General features: G+C 41.0%; 1 long non-coding RNA gene across 1 annotated transcript; it reads right to left on the bottom strand.

Moving 5' to 3' along the window:
* Nucleotides 1-1,225: 1,225 nt before the first annotated feature.
* On the bottom strand, nucleotides 1,226-11,056 carry LOC128083370 (uncharacterized). The gene is made up of 4 exons (XR_008208046.1): nucleotides 10,748-11,056; nucleotides 8,288-8,427; nucleotides 2,949-2,996; nucleotides 1,226-1,404 (listed from the first exon to the last, which is right to left on the bottom strand). It is a non-coding gene; the product is annotated as an uncharacterized LOC128083370 (long non-coding RNA).
* Nucleotides 11,057-11,854: the final 798 nt, after the last annotated feature.

Here is an 11,854-nt window from a genome sequence, read left to right as displayed (position 1 = left end):
TCCATCCTTTATTAAACGTAGCAGGGAATGTTGCCTCCAAGGATGAGGAAAAGGCTGAGGTACTCAATGCCTTCTGTACATCTATCTTTAACAGCCAGACCACAGTTATCCTCAGGGTAATCTATCTCCTGCCCTGGAAGTCTGGGATGAGAAGCAGAACAAATCCACCTCTATTCAGGAGGAAACAGCAGCCTGCTACTTCTCCAAGACTGCAGTAAATGTAGGGGGGCAGATGGGATCCACCCAAGGGTACTGAGGAAGCTGGTGGAAGTGCTTGCCAGGCCACTTTCCATCATCCATCAGAGTTCCTGGTCAAATGGGGAGGTCCCAGACAACTGGAGACTTGCTGATGTGACACCTACCTACAGGAAGGGTCAGGAGGAGGATCAAGGGAGCTACAGGCCTGTCAGCCTTGACCTCGGTATCAGGGAAGGTTACAGAGCAGAACATCTTCAGTGCGATCACACAGCATGTGTGCCATACCCTGCTTCCGTCCTCATTCTGAAAAGTAGATCAAGCTCAGTCTTCCAGCTGCAGCTCACAAGTCAAACTACCTGATCCTCCTGCTATCGTCCCCTGAGGCTGCTTTGGTATTATTTCATTTCTTTTTGAACGCAGGGGACCAGATTTATCATCATTTTCCAGGCACAGATAAGATTGTTCCATCACACTTGTGATATGTAAAACTCACTGTAGAATTGTTTTGGTTTTCCTTACAGTTACTTCAAAATTACAAGCTTTGTGTTAAAAGAATGGAATTCTAATTACTAGCCCCTAATTACTCACTTGAATATTCTACTAATAAATTTAATAGTCTATAATTTCAATCCATTAAACTACCCACCACTTCTACTATGATATTGTGTTCCTTTGCTCTGTTTGATAGAGCTCCCCAACACCACATCATCAGTAACATTAACAAATTCAAACTGACTCTTATCATAATTAAAGTTAGTCACTCATTGTTCTGTGGGCACTTCAGCCTGACCTCCCCCCAGCCCAGTATTTCCCTCACCATCACAAAATGGGGCTGATTTTCAGCTGCTTCCTTGTACCAGCTTCCAGCTGAACTAATAATTTCCCACACGGCTCTGTAGCTAATGCCCTACTGAAACCCAGATTAGATCTTAGAGATTCCAAAATCCCTTCACAGTTCTGAAAACAACAGCAGAAAGACCTTACGGTTCATGTTATTTTGTTTATTTTAATGATGTGCTTCGTTTTATGTTAGAAGAAAGCAGCCTTTCGTGTTTCTTTGCTCTCGCTCTGACTGAGAGCTCCCTCCTTAATGAATCCTGGGTCTGCAGGTGAGGAAGCCCTGGTGTGAGGTGGAAATCAATCAAGAACTTTTTCCATTGGACAAAAAGTTCTACGTTCTGCTGCTCTTGGACAAAAGCTGCAAAGCTGCAATGACAACAAAACAAACTCTGAAATGCTGGCAGCAGCAAGCAAGAGGGCCTCTCCTGCATCAGAGAAATGAACATGACCTCAGAATACTGAAAAACCCGATGCTGACCATTCCCATCTCCTCACACTGAATTCCTATCTGTATCCATGGAAGGGGGAATACCAATTATTTGGGGTTGTGAAAAACACTGGGCTAACTTGCCTGTCTTGAGACAGCCAAACAATAATGGAAGAGCAGAAACTGCACTCTGCAGGCTGATCAAAAGTCCTGTTGATTTATTCATACAACAGCACAGGATGACATAGGTGTTTTGTGATGTCCCACACCAGTCTGCATTACACAAAGCAGCAGTGCTGCCATATCAATGCTGCCCCAAAGCTACAAGCTGGGCATGATTCACACAGATGGGTCCTCATACCTAGGCTGCAGCACAGGACTGTCACACCACGTAACTCTCCTCTCTACATCCACTTGAGTATGAAGTAAAGGTATTATTTCTCCTTCCAAACTTTGTTTTCGAATGTTGTTTGTATACAACAGCTTCTTGGAACCGAAAACATGGCTAAGGATCCCACTAAGCCAACACTTATGCAAGAAAGATACATTAAGAATAATTTCAAGCAATTTCAAAAGCAATGTAAAAGGAATTTATCTTAGCCTAATAAAAGCACATAACCCTTGAAATGCCTTCAAATAGCTCTACTTTTCAATGTTTTAAAACAACTGTATGAAACCTAATGCAAGCAAAATCAAACAAAATCAGACAGGAGCTGACATGAAAGCTCCTCTGACTACATCTCCTGTTAGAACAGAAGACGTTTCAGCCTCAAAAGAGTGGGTGCCAGTTCAACACTCCCCTTGGGTTTTAGTAAAGGACTAAGAGACACAGGATTTCAGTTGTGTGGCTTAACACACCAGATAATATTTTTTTTTAAGATTCGTGAATTACTTTGCATGTACAGTTATGCAATTCCTATTAATTTTAATATGGTGCTGAGGAAATACGTAGTTTACCAATCACATCATCATCAAAAAGCTCCTTTCCCCAAGCACAAATTTAGTAAATCATACCTGTAATTTAATTCTTAATCAAGAGGCCCTTGAGTCTGACTCCCGAGGCTCACTTTATGGATTTTGTTATGCATGGTATGAAAATGAAGCAGAAATTCTGCACTTTGATCTGCTCTCAGTTCATGTCCGTATCTTCTGCCTTTCCAACATTATGAAGATAAAGGAAAAAAAAAACCAACTAGCTTGTATTCAATTTTTCAGTCATTTAAGGAATTAATTTTCAATAGAAAACACTGTCTACAAGAAGGATACAAATACCATAAATGGTTCCAAGCTGAGCAACCTCTTTGTTTCTAATGTTCTGCATCCAGATTTGAAAACAGGATTGGGCAATAAATTTTGTCTTTCCATGTAAAACTAGAGATGACAGCTATGTCTGGAAAAAGCAGGGGTGGTAGGCCTACTTGGAGGGGAAAATAAACCACCAAAAAAACAACACACAATAGCAATTTGTTAAATGAATAATTACCTGTACACTTGAATTGGAGTCTGTGAAGCATTTCAGTTATTCCAGCTTCTGAAAATGAAAATTAATTCATTTAGCCATTGCACAAAATAAATATTTTTTCTACTTGATTCAAAGTTATAATGTACTGAGCAAACATACAGACACATTTATTTATGTTCTGAGGGCAACCTGGGAAATCGGTGGAAAACAAACCGAATGACTTCCTTCCTCCCAAGAATTCCTTCAAAAAGAAGACCTAACGAGTCCTGTTTGATGAAACAGGTTGGTACAAAGGAAAAAAATTCAAGTATTACTGCCAAAGCAATTGGCATATCATAGATATATCATATATTATAAAATATAATACAATAAAATATTCCTGCAAAACGATACAACTGATTGTTCCTACTGCTGGTACTGCAGTTTGGAAATCAGAATCCTGATGGTAGCAGTATTCTGTAGTAAAGTCTGTTTTTGGTAATAATCTATAAAGTGGAACAATCGGCCTGGAAACAGAGCTTGTTTCTATGATGTGAATACACAGAAGGAAAATTTAAAGTCATAAACAGGGATGTGTGTCTCACATGCCTAAAATGATAACAGCACGTGTGACAGCACAACATTATGAGAACATTTATTATGGTTAAAAAAATGTTCTTCCACAAACCTAGATCAGTGAATTTATGAGCAGAACGAGCTTTGCATAACTAACCATGGGTGAAACCTTCTTAGTTTGATGTTTCCTTCATGTGAAGACAATGCACCAACATAAATAAAGTAAATAGAAAGGGCAAGACGTCCTCTTGAATGAGTGTTTTATCTGAGCGAGCAACTTCTTTTGCATAAGGATTATTCAATAAATAATTAAAGATAAAACATTTTGTTTTCCAATTGGCATTGATGCTGGAAATAGTCCCACATAAATAACCTTTCTAAGGGGCAACATGAATAAAAGCCTAATCAGTACTCTGGCTGTGCAGAGTACAAAGTGAGCATTATAATACAATCAATAATCCCAAGTTAAAGAGATGATGGCTACACAGCAAGACTCGGTGGGATATAGATTTCGGGTTACAAATCAACAAGGATATAATAACTCACCACAGCTGCAGAGTGTTCCTTGGAGGCCTACTTGCAAGCTCATTCACCACCCAGGGATATTCTCAGGAGCAGATCAAAACCACTGCAGGATGATTCTTCACGTGGCTGTGCTCTGGTAAGTGCATTATAAATATGAGCACGTGAAGTGAACTTGGGTAATTCCACCACTGCAGCAGTGAGCTCTACCAACCTCACCCAGCAATCCTTTTCCTTAATAAGTGACTTGACTAACGTGACAGTACACACATTATTCTCCATAAGGGTGCATATTGTGCCCATGAGCAATGAATGAAACCTATGGACTTGACCAGGACCTGACTCATAGACCGCACATGAAATTCAATCAGCATCTGGAAACAAACTTCATGAAGTACTGTTTGGGCACATTTGATTCATGTATTACTGTTCCTTCAAGTGATAAAGCAATCAAATCTCCTTGAATGTTTGTGAAACTTGTGGAAATCTTCCAGAGCTTAATGTACATTTCAGTTCTTCCTGCAGGCATAAAAAGCTTATGCACTGAAGACTCTGAAGGGCTGGCTGCCTACACCAGGATGAAGAGCCTCTACCCCTGCAGATGTGTACAAACACTCCTCCTGATTAGACATGTCTCAGCACAGTGCATACTCAGCCACCCGTCTTTATTCTTATGGTAAAATTTTTATTGCTTTTTATCATATGTCATGTCTCTGGAGTCTAGACAGAGCTGGAATCTTGTCTGGTTCATGCAGCCTTTGTTGAACTGTTAACTGAATTCTGCAGGGCAAAACTCTTTCAACACTGCACACCTGCATGTCTTGATTTCCATTTTCTCCCTGGGCCACGTTTTCTGCAGCTGCTGTTCCTAACTCAGAGCCATTTTAGACTCCATTTCTGCAGACTCCATTCCCTGCAGCTTTCACCAAAGCATCTGCCTGGGCATGAATCCAAAGACCTCCAATACTTCTCCTGTGCCAGTACACTTTCATAGACATGGTAAGCCCTTGGAAGGCAGCTAGCCACTGTTCATATCTGGATCACTGACCTCTGTTCCGATAATCTTTCTCTCCCAAAGATGAGAAGAAGTGGTGGGCTTCATTTAAATTGCACACTGAGTACAACAGTTAGTACTTCTGCACCAGCAAGTGAGATTGGAACTCGTGGGATATTCTCAAGAAATACAAAATAAAGAGCATTAATGGACAGGAAAACAATGCAAAAAATAACAGGAGACTTGGTCTCATGCTAAGGCCAAGAAGAAAAGACTTCTGCTGCCTGGAAGTTTCATTGTAGATATCATAGAATCATAGAGTCACCAAGGTTGGAAAAGACCTAAAAGATCACCCAGTCCAACCGTTCACCTATTCCCAACAGCTGCCACTAAACCATGTCCCTCAACACAACATCCAGCCTTTCCTTGAACACCCCCAGGGCCGGTGACTCCACCACCTCCCTGGGCATCCATTCCAGTGCCTGACCACCCTTTCTGAAAAGTAATACTTCCTCATGTCCAGCCTGAATCTCCCCTGCCGTAGCTTGAAACCATTCCCTCTGCTCCTATCACTGATGACACGAGAGAAGAGGCCGACCCCCAGCTCACTACAGCCTCCCTTCAGGAAGTTATAGAGAACAGTGAGGTCTCCCCTGAGCTCCTCTTCTCCAGGCTGAACATTCCCAGCTCCTTCAGCCTCTCCTCATCAGCCCTGTGTTCCAGACCCCTCACCATCTTTGTTGCCCTCCTTTGAACACGTTCCAGGGCCTCAATATCTTTCTTGCAGTGAGGGGCCCAAAACTGGACACAGTAAATATCCTCTCATACAGGTTTGTGCAGGTCCTTATACTTATGAACTTAACTAAAAGTCAGTGCTACATAAATCACTTGCATATGAGACATAATAAAACAGTTTCCAGTATATTTCTTCTGATTTGCAGTCACATCTCATTTCATAATCTGCATTATAGATTTTTTAAAAGATTATTCTCTTGTGATTGAAGATGGCAGTTGTGATATCTGTATTATCCAGACCACCTTAAGCAAGTTGAAACAATCACCACCAGAACAACACGGGTGCTTGTGGCCATTCAGAAACTTTCCAACAAAACACATTCCACCAGACAAAACAAATCAAAACATCTTAGTTGATTAATTTGGCCAAAATTCTGATGAAAAACAGGCAGCTTTCCATTGGAAAACTACTTCATTTCCTCATAGCTCCTCTGCAGTCAACCCAGCAGGCCATGGAAATACAGGGATAAAGAAACCCTGTCTCCTAAACTCACAGACTAGCACATTCATATGCCAAGTTTGCAAGGTCAGACTGCCTTCAATTTTGAACATCACAGCTTCTAAAGTCTCCAGTTCCTTAGAAGCCTTCTAGCAGTAAGCAAATCTGACCCCACGCCTTCTGGTTTTGAAGCTGGAAGGCAACAAGCTGTGTTTGCAATAGAAAGTCAGTAGCTGTTGACTTATTGTGAAATGGTTGAGCACTTTCTAGACTAAGAACTGCATGGTAGTAAGCCTGCTGGTCACTGTGCATCCAGCCTCATGTGCACGTGCCTATTTCTCTGGGCTGCACAACCAGCATGCAGACATCAGAGCCTCAGCCCCATCGTGAAGACCACTGCCAAATCACATCTGTTACATGAAAGCTGAAAGTTTCTTCTATACCAAACAAATTAAAATCAAAGAAGGAAAGAATTTTATTATCCTTTCAGATGCTGGAAAAACAAAGCTTTCTTGTTCTTCTTGTATTTCACAACAATCCTCCCCAAGTCCTTGGACAGTACTTAAGCTTAAACTGGCACAGATTGTAGTACGTACTCCTACAAATGAGAACATTCCCAGCAAATGATTATACATACTCTGAGAGCAAACTGTAACCAGATACGGAAAGGTGGACCGAACCAACCTTCCTTCACATGTGAATTCATTTCAAATTCGACTGGGATTTCTGCACGAAAAACAAAGTACATCTAGTCAATCACTTTCCTTTCGGAGACGGAAAAGATGCATTGAAAACACAAACTTTTAGCCACTGCACTTCCATTAAGTGGTTTATTTTTTTCACAGAAAATTTAACTGATTGGAACACATCTGTCTCCTATCACATCAATATTTTGAAAATATTTATAATTGCCAATTTCACACAAGCATAGCAATGCAGTGAGTTCAGTCCTGGAACACATTTATCATTGCTCAGCACGGACCTCTGCAGAGATCTCCTTCTCCACCAGGACACAGAGGGACAGAATCAGCATGGTGTCCCATGCTGGGCACACCAGCCCTGCTCACTGCACCAACACACTGCTCCAGGATCTGCCCTGCTCCTTTTGGATACATGTTCTGTGCTTACAGCCAGCTTTGTGCTAGTACTGAACAGCTGGATGCACACAAATCTTTATACCCCTAGTTTGCTGATATTCTTGCTGTGCTTTGCTCTAAAAGCTGACCTGGAAAGGATGACAAAGAAACAAAACTTGGGAGAAAAAGGTAAATTTATAACTCCAGAGCTGACTTCAATTTATTTAAGTGCAGAATACCATAAGGAAAGGACTGATCCCTGGCCTAGCAATAGAGCACACATTTGAGCTTGACTGCTAATCTGCACAGTGACTTCCCTTCAGCATGGCTATTAGCTTCAAAAGATGTCCACACATCTTTTCCTAATTCGGACTCAATAATCAGTATTTGTTGAGCATTCTCACTGGCTAATATACTAACTTCCTCTCTGTGTTATCCCCATACAAACACCGCACACCTCCCAAACAGACTTTACATATAAACTGTTCCATTCTCCATACTCATACACCTCTGACTTACAAAGACATTAATTTATCAGTGTTTGAGCAATACTCCAGCAACAGGTCAACAGAAGCACCAAGCCTCAGAAGACCATTCAAAAGCAGAATGCATGTAGACTTGCGGGATCTAATCATGTAGCATGAGCTGTTCAAATGTTTTTTCCAGTCCTGTGGCCCAGATCTGCCAAATGAAAACTATTTCCTGCACAGGAAGTAATTAAAGAAAACAATCAATGCTTATAATCAATTCAACCATACCTTTTTGCCTGTGTTGGTGACATCCTATGGGAAGCTTCTTACCCTGCGTGCTGTCTGATGCTGCACAATGTGCATGGGAGCTGTGGGACAGTTTACCAGAGAAAAGGAGTCTGAATGTTTGAGAAGGTATTACAGGCTCCTATCATTCATTCTCCTGCGTAGCACAGCCTCCCAGTCCTACAACAGGGGAGCTGCTGGATAACAGCAGAGCCCATGCTTACCCCACGCTCTGGTCGCAGCTGGAGTCAGTGCTCTTAAGAGACATCTGAGAAGAAATCTTTTCCCTCCTATCTTCTCTGTGTCTGGACACTCGAGCGCTGAATCCCACATCCTTAACTCATGGGCTCAAATGCATGGAATACTGCTTGTAAGATTATCAAAATAAATAATTAAATCACAGCTTCCCCACCCATATCAGATCAGAATACAACCTCTAATTAGCTTAGAAGGACAAAATAACTGAGCTGCTTGAGTCAATCTGCCCTGTGCTCCTGCTGATGAATATAAGCTACTTTTAAAAATTAAAAAGCTATTAGGCTATTGAGAATAGTTTTGAACAATAACCTCTGGATGTATTACTTGCATGTTTAACAACCAGCTGATAGAAGCATGGGTACTGATACAGGCTGCCTGAAAATTCAATAACTGGAGATAATGGTCAATTTTTGCAATATTATTGTCTAATTAGAGAATTCTACTTTAGCTGAAATCCATTTAAGTGAGCAACATGCATATATTGTAAGGACAGATTAAGAACACACTACATAGGGCCAGGAATCCTTATTATGTGTAGGCAATTAAAAAAGCCATCTCTGATTTATCACCTCCACCTCTTTATTGTATTTTCTTCTCCATCAATGCAAAACAGTGGCAAAAACTGAAATCAATTAAAAAAAAAAAAATGGAGAGGGGAATTATTAACCATCACAGCATAAAAAAAATAAGACAGCTACCATAAACCAGTCATGGAAGAATGCACGAATAGGCCCACTAGGAAGAAGAGCAAATTGTATCCCCTCTCTATAAAACCAGTGGAAAAACATGCAGGAAAGCTGTACCCAGAGAAGAGGATGCTTTGCTGTGGTTTATGGACAGCCAGTACACAAAGGCTTAAGGTTGAAATTCCATAGAACCAGCCCTGCGTGTCCACGTTTATGTGCAAGAAAAAGTGTCCAAGGTTCAAACAAGAGCCCCTGGAAGAGGCTCTTTTCTGAAGGCCCTTATCTGATTTTTAAGCACTGCAACAGTCAGACTGAGTAAGGAAAACATACTCAGCTCCAGGAAATGTAGTGAAATCAGACTGCTGCCTAGAGCACCTGGTAAGGAGGTTTTTTGAGAACAAAGGGCAACTGCACCAGCAACCAAGAGGAGGCCAGAAATACTCTGAAAACTGATAGAACAAAGCCCGTAGGAAACAGTAATTGAACAATCAGCTCTGTGGCACATAAGGCTACACTTCTGTATCTCACTAATTACCTTATCTGCAAAATCAGTGGGCATGAGATTTGTAAAATCTTAACAATCCTGTAGCAGTAAGAAACTGTTTGCCATGAGACACAATGGCATGATTTCATCTTGAGGGGGAAATACTACCTCGTGTGTTGCTATTAATGGGAAATACACAAAGTTCTGTTGTGCTGTCAAGAGTGTGTTATTCCTTTCCGCTTGATGTATCAAAGGAAAAAACATTTTAAAAGTTCAGTGCTGAATTAATGACTACTGATGAACTTTTGCAAACACCTGTGATTAAGACATGATCGTGGCTATACCACTTCCACTGGCAACACCTCTCAGCTGTTTTCCTTTAATTTTCCCTTCTTCCTTAACTACCATACAGTTAACAAGATTTTCAGGTATTTGCAAAGTTTCCTCAATAGTCTTTCATTTCTGTCTGGACTGAAACTTCATGTATTCTGAATAATGGAAACAATGTTCAAAGAATACCTTTACCTTCAGCATTATACTTGCTTAATGGTCCTTTACTCGTGATTTTGTGCATTAATTTCATATAAAGGTCTCCTTTTGGGTGGGAGGGGGAAAAGAAAGTGTTTTAACATTTAAAGCAAAGCTAAATAATACTATGCTGCTGGGAAATTTTCAAAGCCACATTAAAAGAGGATCATATGAAAAAGAGGCATCCGTTACAAAAACACTACATGGCTCCTCTGTGCTCTACGATTTTGTTAAGGTACCCTTTCAATCCAGTCATTTCCAGCACCTCTCCCCAGTAACAACATGAAATCTGGTTTAATATTGTGGATTAAGTGTTATTTTCTACTGTAACTGACGGATTGAGTTTGGCAAATCTTGACTCTTGCATCAGTTCCACAAAAGCCACTCCATGCTGTGAAGATAGTGGTAAGGATTATAGGGAAAACTATACAAAACATGTGTCTGTTTCCCTGGTGAACCACAGCTGCAATAGGATGTCTGTCTTTAGCAGGTATGGGGCAGAGGAATGCAGGCTTCAGGAAATGTTAACATTTGCACACAAGCAAATAACCCCCTTGGGTGTTTCCGAAAGATGACAGCCTCTAGATGTGCATTTGAGCACTTCCAGCATTTGCTTCATTGTGACAAACATTGTGCACAGGAATCCCTTCCCTCACCCACCACCCACAAGGGAGCCTACAAACCAAAGAGTCACTTTGGTATTCGAAAGTAGAGAGTGAGATTCGTACCTTGACCTTTCAATTTCCTCCTGGTGGAACACTGAGAACAGTCCAACTCTATTTTCGTACTACCCACACATCTCTTGAGGACTTTCCAACCAAACTTATGAAACAGTGCTCAACCTAAGTCCATCTTTTTCCCAAATCCCTGCAGCTAAAGAGAAAGAAATTTTGAGGAACCCCTAAAAGAATCACTCTGAAATAAGAAATATATCATGACAGTTCACAAAAAACCATCCGTTTCAGTTGCTGATCAAATGTTGAAGTTTATCCAATTAGCTGTCTGTCCCGCTGTTTCTTCCTTTCCAAGGACTTCTATGGGTCACATAAGATTTCAGGAAGGTGTCGTTACCATTGTGTTACATCAGCCATCCAAAAGCACAGAGATGAGGTCAAGTCAGGGCTGTGAATCCATCCCATATGTTTTTCTCCAGTGCTGCGGCTTCACCACTCCTTGTACCACAAAGACTGAGTGGCACAAGAATATAAAGTACTCTATGCTGATTGCAGACATAGACCTGAACAAGAAATAGCAGCCTAATTTGCACTGCACCGAGGTATTGCAGCTCCATCCCTCCTCTCCCTGTTCAAGCAGGCAATTTGTCCCAGCAGCTCGTAAGCACTAGGCAGAACCAAGACCACAAACTCCTATAATCCAATGGGAAACTGTAAGTTACCTAATAAACCACCTGGATGTTTATAACTCCATAAAGAATTGTACAGATCTGTCTACTGGTGAACATTAGGCCCCTAAAGCTGGCTTAAAAAGGAGGTTCCTTACAGGACCACACACATCAAGCCAGGATACAGGACTAAAAGTCCCTGAAAGACTTACAGATTTATTCTCCTGAAGTACACTTCAGGAGTTTTTGTTCCTTTAATACCCAAAGATCAGACCATCTAACATCCTTTCTCAAATACTGTGCTCCAGAGAATAGAAACTTCTAGGTTAACTACATTCAGAATTGATTCCTCTGCCTTTTCCATGCATGGATGCACTCATGCTCATGTGTTTAATACACATATTAATTTTTAAATAGATTGCTTATAACTAATCACATCAAGTGGCATTTGTGCAAAGTAAATATTTGCTTTGTTCCTCCAACACTCTTTCAA

This window comes from Tympanuchus pallidicinctus, unplaced genomic scaffold, assembly GCF_026119805.1.
Source record: "Tympanuchus pallidicinctus isolate F22 unplaced genomic scaffold, pur_lepc_1.0 scaffold24, whole genome shotgun sequence".
Taxonomy (NCBI): domain Eukaryota; kingdom Metazoa; phylum Chordata; class Aves; order Galliformes; family Phasianidae; genus Tympanuchus; species Tympanuchus pallidicinctus.
Note: the sequence above shows the minus strand (reverse complement) of the source record. Positions and strands in the feature narration are given on the sequence as shown.